Below are 20,915 nucleotides of genomic sequence, written 5' to 3' on the forward strand. Positions count from 1 at the left end.
TGTTAACTAAATTTGAGAAGGATAGCAGACAGAAAAAGGAACTTAAGGGCATGATGGTGACTATGGCTGTGTACATTGACTCTTTCATGAATCTTGGTGCATTTCTAGTAGTTCAAACCCCCCAAGCCTTTGATCTGAATTCCAAAGGAAGCCAACAACTAGTGAAGCAAATGCAAAGGGGAAAGCTGCTAGTAGATGTTGTGAAAGATTGGGTAGATGCCATCATTAAAGAAGGTAATAAGTTTATTTTGGAACTCACCAATGTATATGCTAAAGGGGAATCACTGTTGGGGGAAATTCAAACTTTTATTCCAATGTGGGAAATAGAGTAAAGCCGATGTCAGGCGGTCCTAGTTCAAGTAACCAAACTTGAGTAGTTTGGGGTGCTTAAGTTTCTAAATGAGAATCCAATGAAGAATGTAGATCCCTACATGTTGTTCATCATTAAAAGCATGAGTTAGATGGAGTCAATTTATAAGGAGGCAATCAAAGAAGTGCAGGGCATTGAGAACAAAATTATTGGAATACATGAAGAACTCCTTAAAGATATGAAGATAGTGAATCCTATAGGGATTCTACAATTTGATGATGCGAATATGGATTTAGAGACATTTACCAAGAGCTTCAATGAATCCATTGAGGAGATTAGAGATAATGAATTTCCAAGCGCTAATGACTTCATTGCACTGGCAAATATTGAATCGATGTTATGTCTCAACAAGAACCTCATGCCATGTCAAAACCTAAAGATAAAGGATTTTAGATGGCAAAAGGATGTGTGTAGGGCTAAGTTGCTGAGTTTGAATAATTTGCATTCCCACGTAATGTAGGAGTTCATGAACACTTTCAAAAGTTGGAAGCTAGTACATTAGATCATAGGTGAGGAAGAGAAGACTAGTGGACAGGCTTGAACAAGATAGTTATTTTTAGTTACATTTTGACACCTATTTTATAACTGCTTTCCTATTCATAATTTTTTCTTGTTTAACCAAAATGGTTGGGTTTTAATGGAGGCCTTTCAAATTTTTTTGCAAAACTATAAATGCTAGGGCATTAAACTGATAAAGTTTAGAAATAGATAGTTAGAAACTCTAATAAGTAGATATTTTAAAACAATAATAAAAAAGATAGTATATGAATGTTTTTCTTTCTGAATGACTATGTGTGTGAAGAAGGTTTAACATATATATATCATCCTGAATTTGTTCTTGAATGATTGATATCAATTTATGGTGTTATTCATTCCTTTGAAATAGGTGTTTTGTAGAAGCATGGTTCGATGAATGTTTATTTTTGTTGTTTAAACTGACTTTTACCTCACTACCTAGGAGTAGGTGAGAGATCCTTATGCATTTCATATAAAAGCACATAGATAATTTTGAATTTATTACAAATTTCACAAGGAAGTTGTACCTCTAAATATACAGAGAAAGTAAAATAACATGAGATTTTCTCAACTGTTGTGAACATTTTGTGTTTTCTATACCTTAGGAATAGACAAAATTTATTAGATAATTGAAAGGACAATCTATTCACCAATAGATTTTTGGCAACTTTGATGGGGAGAGTCCCTTTTGAAGAGAACCTAATTTTTGAAAAACTATGAATAATAATGGTTCTTCCTCATAATGAGGTTTTCCTTGTATTAAAACCTAATCTCATATTTGAGGATACCCAACAAGATATTATCTTGTACTTGAATTCAACTTCTTGGGCATTATGCCGAAGTAATCAACAATATCAACAAGTATTCATTGTTTTAGAAAGACAAGAAGAAAGGGTTGAGTTATTAAGAGGGGTATCACAAGTTCAAGAAGAAGTGGTTGTTAATAGACTTTCTGAAACACTTGCGAGGTCTTGAACTTAGAACCAAGAAATAGAGTTCGCTACTCATTGATATACAAGGGGGAAGGAGAAAAGGGAATCCTTCATGAAAACTTTGAGCCACTGAAGAATCTAAAGTTCTTGCTAGATTTTAACGACTCTAAAAAGAAGAAGATCAAATCTTGGAGTAGACCTAGTTCACCACCAAAACAATCTCCTTGTTCACCATTAATATAATCCTTGCTTCCATTAAATACTCTTGTCTTGATTTATATAACCATCCAATCATTGCAAGTTGTACCACCTAACATGGTTGTCAATCAACCTTGGGGGAAAAAATAGGGCCTTTGAATCTAGATGTTAAACCTACAACATTATCTAAAGGAGCTACTAAAATTTTACCTAAGTTCAATGGAGATGGTAAGGGTTCAACAGATGACCATTTGAGTGCCTTCCATTCAGCTTGTATTGTTATAAGTGTTCCTACCCAAGAAGTTATTGTAAGATTGCTTTTCCAGACATTAACTAATGCCACTAGTGATTGGTTCAATCACCTACCTCATCATTCCAACACTAGCTAGGATGATATAAAAAATGCATTTGAAGGTAGATTCAAGGCTCTTGAAAATAAATGTTCTCTATTTTCTCAACTTAGTTGGATGAAAAATGAGATGCATGAACCTATGAGAGAGTTTTTTGCTAAATTTAATAGATTGATTCAAAGAATTCCTGCAATATCTAGACCTAGTGTGGAAAACCATAAATCATTCTTTATTAATGATGTTCCCTCAGATATAAGTTTCCATCTCATTAAAGATGCTTTTGCTGATTTGGCTGCTACTCAAAGGTTATCTATTCAATTAGAAGATGCATTTATCAATGCTTGTAAATCGAAAAGAGTAGTTCACACACCTAGAACTACTTCATCTTCTACCCCTATAGACTCTTTTTTGCAAAAAATGATGAATGATGTAGCAATGATGAAGAGATAGAAAAATAAAATAGATAGCCCTTATGAGACTCCTTATCAAGACACTCATTAGTGGCAATAGCCTCAAAATTTTAGTAAAGCTCCCACATTGACTACCCCTCAAACCATATTACAAATTGAAGGAGCTCATAAGGAAGCAATGTGTTCTTTTCTTATGACTTCAGACCATGATGAATGAAATTGTCCTAATTGGCTCAATTGTGTTCAATTAGTGAAAAATGCTCTTACAGCAAAACAAACCACTGAAAATGAGAAGGTAGAGGATGGAGATGCAGGTGTTTATTTTCTTGAGTATGAATTTGATTCAGAATGGGGAGGTAATGTTTTCATGACACTTGAAGATCTTGCTTGCACATTAATGAACAGAGGTCAAAGAAACCAAAAACCTTATATAGGGGCTAAACCAAATGTGTCAACTCCTAAAGGAAAAGAACACATACATGTTAATTCAACAAAAAATATAGAACCAGGAATTCAAGCTAGAACAAAATCAGCAATCAGTATGTCAGCTTTTGACATTGTAAATTTTTAAAAATTTTCCTCTATATCCATTTCCCCAGCCAAATATTTGAGACTTAATCCTAAAAAGTTGGACAAGATGGTTCAATATGTGAAAGGAGGTTCTACTAATAATGCACAATTTGCTGATGGTATGACTGAAAACTCAAAGGTTTTGAATGAACCTATTTTTATGTATGAAAAGTGTAGTACAAATGTTCCTTACAGAGAAGCAGTTGCTAATTCAATTGAAAAGGAAACAAAAGAGAAAAAACTCAACCCATTTTATATATCATTGTTGGTAAATGGCCAAAAAATCAATAACTACATCATTGATTCTAGAGCATGAGATAGTATGATGCCCTAGCTAATCACAAAGGCCCTTAGTCTAGAGTTCACAAAAACCTTTGGATGTTGCTATTCTATGGACAGGAAACAAGTACCCCTATTTGGTCAAGTGAAGGATGTATAGGATATCCTTTATTCTTTTCTTAAAAAGAAGATTAAAGCTTACCATTCTTGTAGCTAATATACCAACCACCTATGGAATGTTGCTAGACATAACTTTCTGTAAGGATATGGGTGGAGAAACTAAAATGGATTGGTCAGAAGTCTATATTCTAGTAGGGAAGAAGAAAATAAAGATGGATCCCCAGCCAAAGAATAAATATACAGTAGTGCCTTCAAACAATCCCAAAGCATAGATATTGTATGAGGAATGTTAGTTTGGAAACTATATTATATTGCCTGAGGAACAATGCCAAGGATGTAATGTACCATTTTTTTTGAAGGAATTAATTATAAAGTTATCAATTAAAAAATATATATTACAAGGTAACTTTATAAATTAAATTAAAAAAAGCTTCTAGAGGTTTCTGGAAGAAGCAGAGAAAAATTAAAAAGGGAGGTCGACCTATAAAGGAAAAAAGAATAAATAGGCATTGAGGGCTCATTGTCTATCATCGAGATTTATTATTGATTTTTCTTATGTGCATTATGGAGCCTAGGGTTTCTGCAAATAGTCACAATTGGCCATTGAGAACAAAAACTCTCAATTGGTATGCAATTTTGAGGGTGTGAGAGATCACCTGAATTATTGCAGCTGTGGGAAGGATATTTTAGTCCTTTCATTTGTGCTTAATTTCTTATTTGGAGTTTCCAGTAGAGTTGCACTTTCACCATATCATCTATAGCATTCAATCTCCACCATTTGATCAATCCAAGTTCTTTATTTCAATCTGTAGTTGCAACAAGTTCTTAATTATATACAACCATTTAGAGTTTCTTTGTAATGTGCTATGTCATAATATTTTGGTGCTGAAATTTTCCATATCATTTGTCAAAACATTTGATTTTCATTGAATGAATACATTGGCATTGCTATTTCCTTTATTTCAGCAATATATTTTAGCAGTGTGTTAAAATCTAGAGTTTGTTTAGTGGCCTATTGGTACAGGTCATTACAGTGGTATCAAAGCAGTTTCCTGCCAGCCTGATAGGGTTACCTAGCCACCATTTAATTTAGTTTACAAAGGAACCATCATAACTAAGAATATGGCTGAGAGACATTCTTAAAGTCCATCCAGAAGTGTGCAAAATGATGAGGCTTTAAAGCAATAGGAGAGGCTTCTATAGTCAGTAGAGGCAAGTACACAAGCAATGATGGGTATGATGCAACATTTGTTTGGGGAGAATAGGATAAATAATCATGATTAGGATGATAGAAGCATGGCAGGATCACAACATAGGACACGGTCTAGAACATCTGATAGACCCACACGTCCTCCATTTAGAGAAGAAACTCCAGCATGCACACGTGATGCTATGGTAATAGATATTGTAGATGAACTCTGACAAGCAAGGAATGAGTGGGAATCATTACCAGAATATGTACAGGATGGATGGACATTTGACAGGTACCTGAACTATAGAGCTGTCAGGCAGAAGCAAGTAGATAAACACAGTGAGTTGCAACAAGTCACCAACAAGTTGGTATTACCCAAATTTGATGGTAGTGGAAAAATGACTGGTCGTGCTTGGATTCATAAAGTGGATACTTTCCTATCTTTGAAGACTATGACATAAATTGAAGCACTCAAGTATGCCACTTTACACTTAGATGGGGCAGCACATAATTGGTGGACACATAGCATGATAACATTGCAACACAATTAGGTAACCACTTATCAAGAGTTTGTGGATAGATTGATAGAAAGGTTTGATAAAAAAAATCCTAAAGTTTGTTTTCGGGAGTTAGCCTAGTTGAGATAGTCAGGAGGCTTAGAAAATTTTATCAATGACTTCCAGAAACTTGCAATGATGGTGCTAGACATTTCAAAAAGGAGGCTAGTCATTTTATTCATAGAGGGATTAACTGAACTACTCAAGGGGTGGGTAAAGGCCTTTGATCCTCCTACATTACAGGAAGCCATGAAGAAAGCCCATAGTATGGAACTTGCAGCTCCAGCAAACTAGTTTAGTTCAAAGGGTTCTTCATCATTTAGAGATAACAAAGGGGAATTCAGCAAGGGTAAAGAGAAGGTTAGTGACTCAAAAGACAAGCTAGTTGCACCTTGTGATAAGGAAACACTTAATGACTTGCGTAGGAAGAAGCTATGCTTCTTTTGCAAAGGTCCCTATGAGTTTGGTCATGATTATCCTATGAAGCCTAAGGGGAAGGCTAACTAGGTGATGTGGGCTTATTATGAAGGTTCAGATTTAGACATCTCAAAGCACCATGATGAGGATCCTGATGAGGTAAAGGGTCAACAAGAGGTAGATAGTGTTGAGAAAAAAGAGGCTCCAGAGATACATTTATAGGAGGCACATCTGTCTAGTATTCAAAGAGAGGGATCTTTTAGATTTCGAGGAGTCTTGGTAGGACAAAAGGTTATTACTCTGTTGGATATAGGTTCCATGTATAATTTCATTGATGCACAATTTTTTGAGAGGCATGGACTCATTACTGAGGAGTTTGAGGGACTAAGAGTTAAGGTAGCTGATGGATATACTCTTCATTGTGATAGGATGGTGCGAGATCTGCCTTTATGCCTAAACAACTATGAGTTTAAGCAAGACTATCATGTGGTCAACATGGGTGACATGGACATAGGACTTGGGATGCAATGGCTACATTCTTTAAAGGACGTTACCTTGAGATTGGAGGATATGGAGATATGATTTTTGGTGGATGGCAGGACTCATGTGCTGAAGGCTATCCGTAATGGTGATGTTAGGACTATCTCATTTAGGCGGATTAGCCAGGCATAATAATATAGAATGAGCAGAAATATGTGCCTTGATTCCTAACCAGGGGGAACAACATAATATTGAATATCATCCTGATATTCAAAAATTGAGAATCAAGTATGGTAAGGTATTCAATAAGATTCCACCAGGCAGACCACCAGACAGAGGTATTGAGCACATTATCGAGTTGGAGGAAGGTGCTAAGCCTATCATGATCACACCATATTGGCACCCAAAATGACTCAAAGATGAGATCGAGAGGACCATCAATGAGTTGCTAGCAATGGGATACATCAGACCAAGTAAGTCACCTTTTGCATCTTCTGTTGTTTTGGTAAAAAAGAAGGATGGAACTCTACAAATGTGTATTGATTATAGGGTGTTGAATAAGAGAACTATAAAGAACAAGTATCCCATCCCATGCATTGATGAGCTGATAGAAAAATTGCATGGGGCTTGTTATTTCACAAAAAATGATTTGAGATCAGGCTATCACCAGATCAGAGTTTGAGAGCAGGATATTGAAAAAACTACTTTTAGATGTCATTACGGTCATTTTGAGTTTGTAGTCATGCCTTTTGGTTTGACTAATGTACCTGCCACTTTTCAGTCCACTATGAACAAGGTCTTCCACCATCAGTTGAGGAAATTTGTGCTAGTGTTCTTTGATGATATTTTGATCTATAGCAGGACATGGCATGAACATTTAGAGAACTTGGATACAGTATTAAGCATTTTATAGAGTGAGTCCATGTATTCCAAGGAGTCCAAATGTGATTTGGGGATGACAGAATTGTTGTATCTTGGACACATCATTGGTGCAGAAGGAGTGCAAATGGATCCTGAAAAGATCTGTGCTATTGTTGATTGGCCACCACTAGAGAACCTTACATAGTTAAGAGGGTTCCTTGGTCTATGTGGACTCTATCATAGGTTTTTCAGTGGCTGCTCACGACATGCAACTCCCATGATAGATTTTTTGAAGAAAGGGGCATTTGTGTGGACTCGAGAGGCACAGGAGTGTTTTATGTAGTTCAAGAAAATAATGACTAAATGCCCAGTATTAGCATTTCCTGATTTCATGAAGCCATTCGAGCTTCAATGTGATGCTTCTGAAGAGGGAGTTGGTGTTGTACTCATGCAGGACAAGCATCCTATAGCTTATGAAAGTAGGACACTCAGAGGGGCTGAGAGATCATTCAACATATATGATAAGGAGATGTTGGCCATCATGCATGCCTTGGCCAAATTCAAACAGTATCATGTGGGCAGAAAATTTTGTATTAAAACTGATCATAATAGTTTGAAGCACTTTTTGGGATAGCAGGACCTGAATGATTGTCAGTAGAAGTGGGTGAGTAAGTTACAGGCATATGATTTTGATATCACATATGTTAAGGGGACACAAAATATTTTTGCAAATTCTTTATCCCGTAGGCCACACCTCACTTCTATGATTTGGATAGCAGAGGATTGGCAACACTTAATTATAGCAGAATATGCCAAAGACACGTGGGCCTCTTCTATAGTGGAGGGGACAACAACCAACACTAGATACACTCTCATAGATGATTTGATCATTTACAAGAACAAGATTTACTTAGTCCCAGGATCAAAAGTGAAGTAGTTGATTTTGAGAGCATTCCATAATTCACCTATAGCAGGCCATCCTAGGAATTTGAAGACTTATAGGTTAGTATGGGAATGATTCACTTGGAAGGGACTTAAGGCTGATGTTTTGCAGTATGTATGTGAGTGTCATGTTGTCCAGTAGAACAAACAAGAGCACACTTATCTAGCAAGGCTCCTACAACCACTTCCTATTCTTGACAAGAAGTGGGAGTGCATCTCTATGGATTTTATTACGGGCTTGCCTAGGGCCCTGGGGCGTGATTGTATCTATGTGGTGGTAGATAGGCTGAAAAAATATGCTCACTTCTTCCCTATTGCTACTACATACTCAGCAACCCAGGTGGTAGAGGTCTTCTTCAGGGAGATTTTTAGATTACACAGGTTACCTTGGAGCATTGTAAGTGACAGGGACAGCCGCTTCATGAGTCACTTTTGGTAGGAGATATTTCGGTTGTTTGGCACTGAGCTTACACCTAGTACCAGTTATCACCCACAGACTGATGGTCAAATAGAGATTGTAAACAAATGGGTGGAAGGGTATTTGAGGAATTATGTGGCAAATCAATAGTAAGCTTGGTTCAGATGGATATATCTATGTGAGTATTGTTACAATAGTACATATCATATGACTATACAAATGACACCCTTCATGGAACTTTACGGTAATGAGGCACCTAATTTCTTAGATTTGTTGTTGGGAGACAGTCGAGTACCCCGTGTAGGTGAACTATTACAGGAAAGTAAGGATATAGTTGCTACTCTCAAAAACAACATTGCTAGAGCTTAGAACCAGCAAAAATAGTATGCAAACAAGAAGAGGACTTAGCATAGTTTTGAGGTAAATGATATGGTTTACCTCATGTTGCAGCCATATAAGCAGTCCACTCTCAAGAAGAGGAGTATAGAGAAACTCAAGCCATGCTATCATGGACCATTCAAGATCATCAAATGAGTTGGTGAGGTGGCTTATGAGTTGGAGCTTCCCACAAATAGTTGAGTGCACAATTTGTTTCATGTATCATGCCTCAAAAAGGTGTTGGGTCAGAATGTGATGCCTTCTGTAGTATTACCTCCCTTGGATGATGAAGGGAAATTGATCTTAGTGCCAGAATTCATTTTGGATAGTAGAGAGAAGCAACTTCACAGGAGAGTAATCAAAGAGTATCTAGTTTAGTGGAAAGATTTACCTATTGAAGATGCTACTTGGGAAGGAGAAGTGATTTTGTAGCATCCAGCATTAAGATTGCTTGAGGCCAAGCAATTTTAGGAGGGGTAGACCTGTAATGTCCCATTTTTTTTGAAGGAATTAATTATAGAGTTATCAATTAAAAAAATATATATTACAAGGTAACTTTATAAATTAAATTAAGAAAAGCTTCTAGAGGTTACTGGAAGAAGCGGAGAAAAATTAAAAAGGGAGGCTGACCTATCAAGGAAAAAAGAATAAATAGGCATTGAGGGCTCATTGTCTATCATCGAGATTTATTATTGATTTTGCTTATGTGCATTGTGGAGCCTAGTGTTTCTGCAAATAGTCACAATTGGCCATTGAGAATGAAAACTCTCAATTAGTACACAATTTTGAGGGTGTGAGAGATCACTTGTATTATTGCAGCTGTGGGAAGGATATTTTAGTCCTTTCATTTGTGCTTAATTGCTGATTTAGGGGTTTTTTTGTAATGTCCTATGTCATAATGGTGTGGTGCTGAAATTTTCCATATCATTTGTAACAACATTTAATTTTCATTGAATAAATACACTGGCACTGCTATTTCCTTTATTTCAGCAATATATTTTAGCAGTGTGTTAAAATCTAGAGTTTGTTTAGTGGCCTATTGGTACGGGTCATTACAAAGGAGAAGAGATAGTAAGATACAAAGAAGCCCTATGGACTCTAGAATTTGATAGAAGTTGTTCAAATTCAGGTTTAGGCATAGGCATTGTTCTCATTTCTCCTTCAGGAGACGTTTTTCCTTTCTCTTTTAAATTAGACTTTCATAATACCAACAACACCGTAGAATATGAGGCATTACTTCTAGGACTACAAGAAGCCAAAGCAAAAGGAGTGAAGCAGTTAAAGGTGAAGGGTGATGTTGAACTAATTGTGAAATAGCTAAGGAAGCAATTTTCTATTAAAAATGATAGGTTGAAGCATTATATAAATTTGATTTGGGATGAAATTGAGTCCTTTGAAGCATTTTCTATTGAATTCATACCTCACTCCCAAAACACTAAAGCTGATTCTTTAGCTATTTAAACATCATTGTTATTACCACATCCAAAATTTAAAAATGATACCTATAGGATTGAGATGATATATAGGCCTAGAGTTCCAAACAATGCTAATCATTGGCAAGTTTCTAATGATGATACGCAATTGAAAGAGTTCATTGAATGTGCTAGTGATTTTGCTAAAACCTTCTATGGAGGATTTGATCATGATTGTAAATAAATTGGAGAGGAAGTAGTGGAATCTAGCAAAATTATTCAACTCAAGGGTAATCAGATTGCTAAGGGATTGATTTCTCTAGAACACTTGTTTGGAAGAAAGGATGACAGTGCCCTAAAAAGGAATGTTGATTCTGATAAAAATGCAGAAGAATAGGATAAAATTAATATTAGAAATGAGGATAATCCCAGATGGATTTCTATTGGTAGTAAAAATTGTTCTAGTGACAAAGAAAATTGGTGAAATAAGGATTTGTGTAGATTTCAGGAACTTGAACTAGGTGAGTCTCAAAGACAACTATACACTTCTCACTATGGATCATATTTTATAGACAGTAGCTAGATCTGAGGTCATATCAATGCTTGATGGTTATTTAGGATACAACCAAATCAGCATTGCACTAGAGGATTAACATAAAACAACCTTCATTACTAAATGGGGTACCTTTGCCTATAATCAAATGCCATTCAGTTTAATTAATGCAAGAGAAACTTTCCAAAGAGTAATGAATTCATCCTTTAAGGATTTGAGGGATAAGATAATTTTCATATACCTTGATGATTTGACCATTTACTCTAAGAGAAGAAAATACCATTTAAGGGACCTAGAAATGGTGCTTGATAGATGCAGACAACATTGTATATCTCTAAATCTTAAAAAATCTATGTTCTTTATGGAAGAAGGGAAACTACTCAGATATATTATCTCAAGGGATGGCATAAAGATTGATCTAGAAAGAGTGAAGGAAATAGAGAAATTGGCTTTACCCACCAACATGAGTGATTTGAAGTCCTTTTTTGGTAAAATTAACTTTTTAAGAAGTTTTATTCTTAAATTCTTTGAAAAGGTGAGATATATGTTAGATATGATGAGTGAGAAACATCCCTTCAAATGGCAAGAAGAAGGTAAAAAAGCTTTTGAGGATATTAAAAAAGCTATTTCAAATACCCCAATGCTACTAAGCCCAAACTTTGAAAAAGATGTTATTATTTATTGCTATGCCTCTAAACATTCCCTGTCTAGTATTTTAACTCAAAAGGATGATCGAGATAATGAAGCTCCAATTTCCTTCATGAGCATTCCACTGAAGAAGCATGAATTAAATTATACTCAAATAGAGAAACATGTATTTTTTGTGCTAAAAGCATTGAAGAAAATTAGGTATTATATTCTGCACTCTCATTTAGTTGTGTATGTGCTAGAGACAGCAGTTAAAAGTATATTAACTAAAGTTCAAGAATATGACTTACCATTAAGCCTGCTTCTTTGGTGAGAGGGTGTGGTTTGTGTAAATTGATGGCTAAAAGAAAACAAGCACCTATTGACAACATTGGAGAAACTTTTACTATTTTGTTAGTCAACCTTATAGATCCTTGGTTCTCCCATATTGCACATCTTTTAACATATGGTGAATGTCCCCCAAATATGAGTCATAAATAAAGGAAAAATGTTAGATTGAAGGCTGCTAAATATTTGATTTCAAATGGTATTCTATATAAAAGAGGAATAGATGGAACCTTTTTAAGGCGTGTAGATGCAGAATAGCAGGAAAATCTATTGAAGGCATATCATTTAGATGTTTGTGGTGGACACTTCTCATCTACGGTAACTACTTTCAAAATTCTTAGGAACTGCTTCTACTAGCCAAGCATGTTCAAAGACACTTATACATTTGTTAAGAATTATGAGAAATACCAACTTTTCATTAGTCGCCCTCAATTAGCCACCTTACCTCTTAGGCCAGAAGTCATTGATAAACCTTTCCATGAGTAGGATATTGATTTTATTGGACCCTTAAATCCTCCATCAAGTGCTGGACATACATATATATTAATGGCTATTGATTACTTCACCAAGTGGGTTGAAGCTATCTATACCAAAAAGGCCAATTCTCATGTGGTATGTGACTTCTTAATGGAACATATATTTGTCAAATTTGGAATTCCCCAAAAGATAGTCCCAGAAAATGCAACTTATTTTTCATCTGAAGAAATCTCTCTTTTCTACTATGAACATGGCATCTCACTAGCCCATTCCTTAGATTATTTTCCATAGGGGAATAGACAAGCAGAGTTTAGTAACAAGAATCTAGTTGCTATAATTAAAAAATTGGTGACTGATAATCCCTGGAACTGGCATAAGAAACTGTATGAAGCATTATGGGCTGACCAAATTACCCCAAAGAGAGCTATAGGTATGGCCCCATTTGAATTGGTGTACAAAATCAGAGCTCAAGTGTCATTTCCTTTAGAGTTTTTTACCGCTAAATTACAAATTTTTATTGAAGATCAACTCTTTAATGATTCCCTAGAAAAAGGATAATGTATCTACATAAGCTGGAAGATGAAAGGGATAAATTGGTTGATCACATCACTGAACACTAGATGAGGGTAAAGAAAATCTTTGACTTCTCTCGGACAAAAGGAGAGAACCAAATGGTGCAGATGGCAAATTCAAGTCTCTTTGGAAAGGTCCATTTATCATTTTAGAAGTCATTGTCCCAAATACCTTTTTCTTGAGTTATCCAGATGGTATAGTTTTGCCCTTCACCTACAATGGATAGGACTTGAAGTTAGTCAAGTTCTAAGTCTTGTGAAATCAATAGTCATGTACATATCTTTTTGGTTTTGTTTTTCATTTCTTCTCTTTCCTTTCCTATTGTTTCTCTTTGTGTTAGGTTAAGTTAGTTCTTATTTTTAATTTTCTAAGTTCTCTATGTACTCCATGTATCTAATCCCTAGTTAGAGCCCCTGTTAGTTGTTCAATGAGTCACCATGTTAAAAACTCTTCCCTTAAATTTTTACTCTTTCATATCTTGAATTTTTTCCTTCACCACCCACTTATTCACCATCTCTCAAAGTGTTGTAAAAAGTCCATAGCACTCCTTGTCACTGTTTCTTCTTTTGAACCACTTTGAACTCCAACTCAAAGTAGTTCAAAGTAGTTCAACCAAAGTTTTTTGCACTAATAATTTTTTTGTAGGAAACATGCAGCAAAGTAGCAAGGTATTCTTTTGAATTACTTTGAACCACTTTGAACCTCAGTTCAAAGTAGTTCAGAGTCATTCAATGATGGAGGTTTCTTGGTGGAGGTGGATTGTGATGTATGATGCACTATCATTTTGCAAGGCATTGATTGTTGTGTTAGAAAGTAATAATTAAAAGGACATTTTAATTCACAATGTGAAAGATCATCATTATTAGGAAAAGTGGAAAATCTTTAGCTGAAAAGGGGATTGGATTTCATAATAAGGCCAATCATTATTGATACTACCACAAAGGAGGTGATTAAATGAGATGATTATGTCATAAAGCTTTCAAGCATGTAAACCTTAATGAAGAGTGATTTGTCATAAATGCCTCATAACGAGGCTACACTTTCACATATAAGAACTTTTCCTTATTAAAAAAAACTCAGTTTTCCCTTTGTTTATCATGCAAAGAATTGAAAGTTGGAAGGAGAAGCTGTTAAAGAGGAGAAGAAGGGAAAATCATTTTTTTTGGAAAATCATAGGTGAGAGACATAGAAATCTTTGTTTTTGTTTTGCAATCTTTGTGTTTTCCAAGAAAATTAGTTTGAAGCCTTGCTATTTTGATTGAGGATGAAATCTATTTTACATTTCTTTGGTAATGTTTCAAGTCTACAGTGTAAAAGGCATATCATAAGTGATACAAACTTAGAGGGTGTTAAGTTGGAGAATTTGCAAGCAAATTTCCTTGAGTGTGCTAATAAATGAAATGGGTGAATGGAAGTTCTAACCAATGGACTAATTGTAGCTAGAACTTTTTTCCCATCTTTGCTAAGTCCTGAGCTGCTCCAAATGTGTAGTGACCAATATGATGTTAGGAGAAAAAGTATTGTAAGAAAAGATGATGAAATTGTGATCTCAATCTTGAGAGAAACTATTACCTCTGTATTGCATCTTCTAGAGAGCACTTTTTCTACATTCCCCTCTATTCAAGCCTTGGCTGAATATCAAGAAACTCCAAACCAATTCCGCAATACCCTGGCTAAAAAATAGATTGAGACCATATATGGTGGAGGTTCTAAGTTACCTAAAGTTATCATGAAGGATCACCTTACACCTCATATTCATGACCTTGTGGTGTTATTGCATAGAGTCAAAGGTTCTACTAAAGTTTTTCTCTTTGAAGAATGGATGTATAGATATATAGAAATCATTTTGAAAGGAGAATTGTGGATGGACTGGGTAGAGATTATCACTAGTTCACTTAGAATACAACTTAAGGATACCAAGGAATCTAGGGAAAATTTCTATATGGCTTCGTACTTGACTTATTGCATTTCCTATGTTTGTGACCTTACCTCTCTACCTCATGGAGTTTGGAATGAAGAAAGAATAGTGTATCAATATTGCACTCTACTGCAAAAAGATAAAGTGTTGGAGAATTTTAGGAAGGTTCATGATGTGTTAATTAAAAATGTGCATACAACATTAAAGAAAGCACCAATTCCTAGGTTGTCTTCTAAAGCTCAAGGTTTGATTCAACAAAATAGAAGTTATTTCATATAGTTTTCCAAGTTCACTTACTTGAGAATAGCCGGATTCAAAGAGGATCCTATAAAACTCCTATTGTATTCTTTGGATTTCTTTGTTTTGGCTAAGATTTGTAGTCAACTATTCTCTATTATTAACAGTAGTTTACCATAGGAGGATTGGGAGACAACCTTCCCTACTAAATTGGCTTCTTTGGTCTATAATAGTATGATTAATGCTTCTGTTATTGGAAGCAATTTGATTAGATTCAATTTTGGTTCTTATAATAACAAAAGAAATTTTGATGGTAAAGGATATGCAGTTTCGATTCTTGGTCTTATAAATTACCCATCAGCAACTCCACAGTTAGAAGACTTCAGGCAAGATTGTAAATATGAGGATGAGGTTTTGACAAGATACCATTCAAGGTTAACATTATAGAAAATTAATTCGCTAAAGTTGAAGTTAAAAATAGAGGGGGTGATTGAAGATGGCTTAGATATGGTTGAACAAAGCTGGGAAGAGTCCCATGAATCAAAGTCACTAGTAGTAGATTTAAATCAGGATGAAGAAGAAGATATAAATCTAAGAGCTAGATTTATATTTACTTATATAGACGATTGGCTAAAGAAATAGAACAAGAAAGTTGTTAACGAACCCTTTTCTAAACCATCATCATCTAACATCCCACTTTCATCTCCTGTTGCAAGTAGTCAGTTGGTTCAAGGTAAACAGAAGATGATGCCCATCCATATACAAAACATGGTTCTTAGGACCAGGTCTCAAGCTAAATCTGAGACCCTTAAGCAACACAATGTTCATAAAGGAGAGATCTCAACTTAGGGGTAGGATTCAAGTGATGGTCTCAATTTTTCAGATGGTCCTAATGGTGATGTCTAGTTCATATTGTCCCCAAAGGTGGATCATCCAAGGTTCATGACTCCCACTAGAGATTCTTAGGAAATCTCTATAAGCCCTGCTATCCCTTCCTGGTTATCCAATACGATTAGTAAGAAAAGAAACCTGTAGCTAGTTTCAACACTTGTGAAGGCCATTGTAAACAAATATGCTACTCAGGGTTCAAAGGTCAAGAAATTGAAAGTGGATACCCATCTAACCAAAGATCTAGTATATAGAAATATTTCAAAGTCACCTCATTCAAAATGGGGATTATTAATAGAAGCACTAGTAATCACTTTTTCAAGTTTTTTGCTAACCATATGTTAACTCAATTTAAGAAGGATAGTAGAGAGAAAAAGGAACTTAAGGGCATGGTGGTGACTATGGTTGCGTATATTGACTCTTTGATGAATCTTAGTGCATTGCCAATCATTAAAATCCCCCAAGCCTTTGACCCCAATCCATAGGAAGCCAACAACTGGTGAAGCAAATGTAAAGGGGAAAGTTGCTAGCAGATGTTGTGAAAGATTAGGTGGATGCCATCATTAAAGAAGGTAATAGTTTTATTTTGGAACTCACCAATGTATATGGATAAGGGGAACCACTGTTGGGGGAAATTCAAACTTTGTTTCTAGGGTGGGAAATATAGCAAAGCCGATGTTAGGTGGTCATGTTAGATTGTGGTGACTGATCAGGAAAGTACTGTACATACTTCATAAATAGTAGCTGACATGGTAGCTGACATGGTAGCCGACATGGTAGCCAACATCGTAGCCAACATGGTAGCCGACATATTATGGCCGACATATGGCCCACATGTTATAACCCTAAAGTGGTTTAATACTTGTATAAAAGGGCTTATGGTTGGGTATTTTTCATAATGTTGTGATACAAAATTGGTTCTTGCGGCGGTATTGAGCTGTAGGGGATTACGGATTGTAATCAGGTTGTAATCATTGGATTGTAATAAGATCAGACTTGCTGTTTGGTGGACATAGCCCAGGGATTGGGTGAACCACGTTAAATCTTGGTGCCTTGTGTTCATTTCTATGTGCTCTATTATTTTTTTGTTATTGGTTATATTTGCATGTAGTTTTTATTTCTGTCTGTGGTTTATACTAACAAGTGGTATCAAAGCAAGGTTGTCTTTCAGTTATCCTCTGTAGGAAAGTCTCATGGTTAAGTGGGATTCTCACAGTTGAGTGGGAGCGATGGCAGATGAGGGTAAGTTGAGGGTTGACAGGTTTAATGGGCAGAACTTCCAGTTATGGAAGATGCAAATGGAAGACTATTTATATCAGAAGAATTTATGGAAGCCGTTGAAAGGAAAAGCCAAGAATTAGGGAACTATGTCAGAGGCTGAATGGGATCTTTTGGACAGAAAGGCACTCGAAAGCATTCGGTTATGCTTGGCACCATCGGTGGCATTTAATATTACAAAAGCAAAGACAATAGAAGATTTGATGAAAACCCTAGCGACATTGTATGAAAAGCCCTCCGCTTCAAATAAGGTATTTCTCATGAAGCGTTTATTTAATATGAAAATGGCAGAAGGTGGATCTGTTGCAGATCAGTTAAATGAGTTTAATACTATTACTAGTCAATTATCTTCTATGGGTATCAATTTTGATGAAGAAATTAGGGCTCTCTTGATTTTGTGTTCTTTGCCTGAAAGCTGGAATGGCTTGGTAATGGCGGTGAGTAATTTTGTTCCTGGATCTAGTACCCTAAAATATGATGATGTGATCGATGTTATTTTAAGTGAGGAAACTCGTAGAAAATCCTCAGGTGGATCTACATCAGGAAGTGCTTTAAATGCACAAAGCAGGGGCAGAATGACTGAAAGAGGAAGTAACTCTAGAAATCGTGGGAAATCAAGAGGAAAGTCAAAGGGGAGGAGGTCTCAATTGAGAGGACCAAATTATTTCTAGTACTGTGGGAAACTAGGGCACAAAAAGAAAGATTGCTGGAATCGAAAGAAAAATGAAGGAGATAAATCAGATCGAGACAAGGAGGCAAATGTGGTAAGTAAAAAATCCAAAGAGGATGCTTTGCTTCTATCTTTAGAGAGTATTGATGATTCATGGGTTTTAGATTCTGGTGCTTCATTTCATGCTACACCTCATAGAGGTTATTTCATTGATTATGTCCAAGGGGATTTTGGGCTTGTTTATTTGGGGGATAATGAACCCTGTCAGATTGTTGGAAAGGGAAAAATTAAGATTAAGTTGCAGAATGGGAATCATTGGCTACTACATGAGGTAAGACATGTTCCAAAACTAAGTAGAAATTTAATTTCAGCAGGGCAACTCGGTGATGAGGGTTCTGTAGTTACTTTTAATGATAAAAATTGGAAGGTTTCAAAAGGTTCCCTTGTAGTAGCAAAAGGTGTGAAAGTAGGCACCTTATATCTTTGTACAGGTCATATTGTTCCTTCTACTTTGATTATATCAGAGAAAAATGAATATTCAGGAACAATTACTCCAGTTGATCAGGGAGAGCAAATAGCTACTGTAGATTCTGATACAGCGCTGTGGCACAATAGACTTGGGCACATGAGTGAGAAAGGTATGAAAGTACTTCATTCAAGGAAAGTTTTACCAGGTCTAAAATGTGTGAATATGGATTTCTGCAAAAGTTGTGTGTATGGAAAACAAAAGAGAGTGAGTTTTGTAAAGATAGGGAAGGAAAACAAAAAGGAGAAATTAGAGCTTGTGCATATAGATGTATGGGGACCAGCCCAGGTATCTTCCCTTGGTGGATCTCATTATTATGTTACATTTATTGATGACACAACTAGAAAAGTATGGGTTTATTTCCTTAGACAGAAATCTGATGTATTTCAAACTTTTAAGAAATGGAAATGCTTGGTTGAAAATGAGACTCGTAAGAAATTAAAATGTCTCAGATTTGATAATGGTGGTGAGTATTACAGTCATTAATTTGAAGATTATTGCTCCACTAATGGTATTCGTAGACAAAAAACTATTCCAAGGACTCCACAGGAAAATGGAGTGGCTAAACGCATGAACAAGACTATAATGGAGCGCGCAAGGAGCATGAGGTTGCATGCTAGGTTTCCCTTACACATGTGGGCGGAGGCTGTCAATACTGTAGTATATTTGATTAATAGAGGTCCCTCTACTCCTTTGGACTGTGGTATTCTAGAGGAAGCATGGACTGGTAAGAAGGTGAGTTATTCTTTTCTCAAGACCTTCGGTTGTGAAGCTTTTGCTCATATAGACTCTGAAAATAGAACCAAGCTAAAAGCTAAATCAAAGAAGTGTGTCTTTTTTGGATATGGCATTAATGAATTTGGTTATAGGCTTTGGGATTTTGAAAATCTTAAAATTATTAGAAGTTGGGATGTCATATTCAAGGAGAAAGTGTTGTACAAAGATCTGTTGCAGCAACATGAGAAGAAAGAAGATGATTATGTAGTGCTGGATGATACTCCAAAAGCTAATGTTCCAGTCATTCCTCATGATGTGCAACAACTGCAACATCAAATACCACACACACCAATGAATGTTAGACGGTCAACAAGGAAAATTAGACCTCCACAAAGGTTTTCTCCCTCTTTGTATTCTATTTTACTTACTGATGCTGGTGAACCTGAAAGTTATGATGAAGTTGTGCAAGTGGATACTAAGATTTAGTGGGAGTCTGCAATGAAAGATGAAATGGACTCTTTGCTGAAAAATAAGACATGGGATTTGTGCAAGTTGCCTACATGTAAAAAGGCTTTACAGAATAAATGGGTTTACAGGTTGAAAGAAGAGGAAAGAGGTAAGAAAAGATTTAAGGCCAGGTTAGTTGTAAAAGGATTTGTATAGAAAAAGGGAATTGATTTTGATGAGATATTTTCTCCTGTTGTTAAAATGACTTCTATTCATACTGTTTTAAGTCTTGTGGCTACTGAATATTTGCATTTAGAGTAGATGAATGTTAAAACAGCCTTTCTTCATGGTGATTTGGATGAAGAAATATATATGGCTCAGCCACAGGGTTTTGAGGTCAAAGGTAACGAGAACTTAGTGTGCAAATTGAAGAAAAGTTTATATGGCTTGAAGCAAGCACCTCGGCAATGGTATCTGAAATTTGACAGTTTTATGCATAAGCATGGATATAATAGGTGTCATTCAGATTACTGTGTTTATTTTAAGAGGTTGGATGATAATAGCTACATAATTTTATGTTTATATGTTGATGATATGCTTGTAGCTGGGTCTAACATGGATCATATTAAGGGGCTAAAATGCCAATTAGCACATGTGTTTGCTATGAAGGATTTGGGGGCAGCAAAACAAATCCTTGGTATGAAGATTTGCAGAGATGGGAAGAACAGAACATTGACGCTATCTCAAGCTGATTATGTTGAGAAGGTGTTGTAACGTTTCTCTATGGAGAATGCTAAAGCTGTCAGCACACCTTTACCTAGTCATTTGAAATTGACTAAGGAGATGTGTCCCAAGACACAGGAAGAGGAGGATAAGATATCCAAGGTACCCTATGCTTTAGCTATAGGAAGTTTGATGTATGCTATGGTATGCACTAGGCCAGATATTGCACATGCAGTGGGAGTTGTTAGCAGGTATATGAGTCATCCAGGATTTGAGCATTGGAATGTTGTCAAGTGGATTCTCAGATATTTGAGAGGAACATCCAATAAGTGTTTACACTTTGGGGGCTCTACTACTGATTTACAGGGCTATGTTGACTCAGATTTGGCTGGGGATATTGATACCAGGTGGAGTGCTACAGGTTATGTCTTTACTATTGGTGGGGTAGTCGTGAGCTAGGTTTCTAGGTTACAAAATATTAATGCTCTCTCCACTACAGACGCAGAGTATGTTGCTGCTACAGAGGCAGCC

The sequence above is a fragment of the Cupressus sempervirens genome, chromosome 1 (genome assembly GCF_028749045.1).
Source record: "Cupressus sempervirens isolate cs-2001-9-10 chromosome 1, ASM2874904v1, whole genome shotgun sequence".
Taxonomy (NCBI): Eukaryota; Viridiplantae; Streptophyta; class Pinopsida; order Cupressales; family Cupressaceae; genus Cupressus; species Cupressus sempervirens.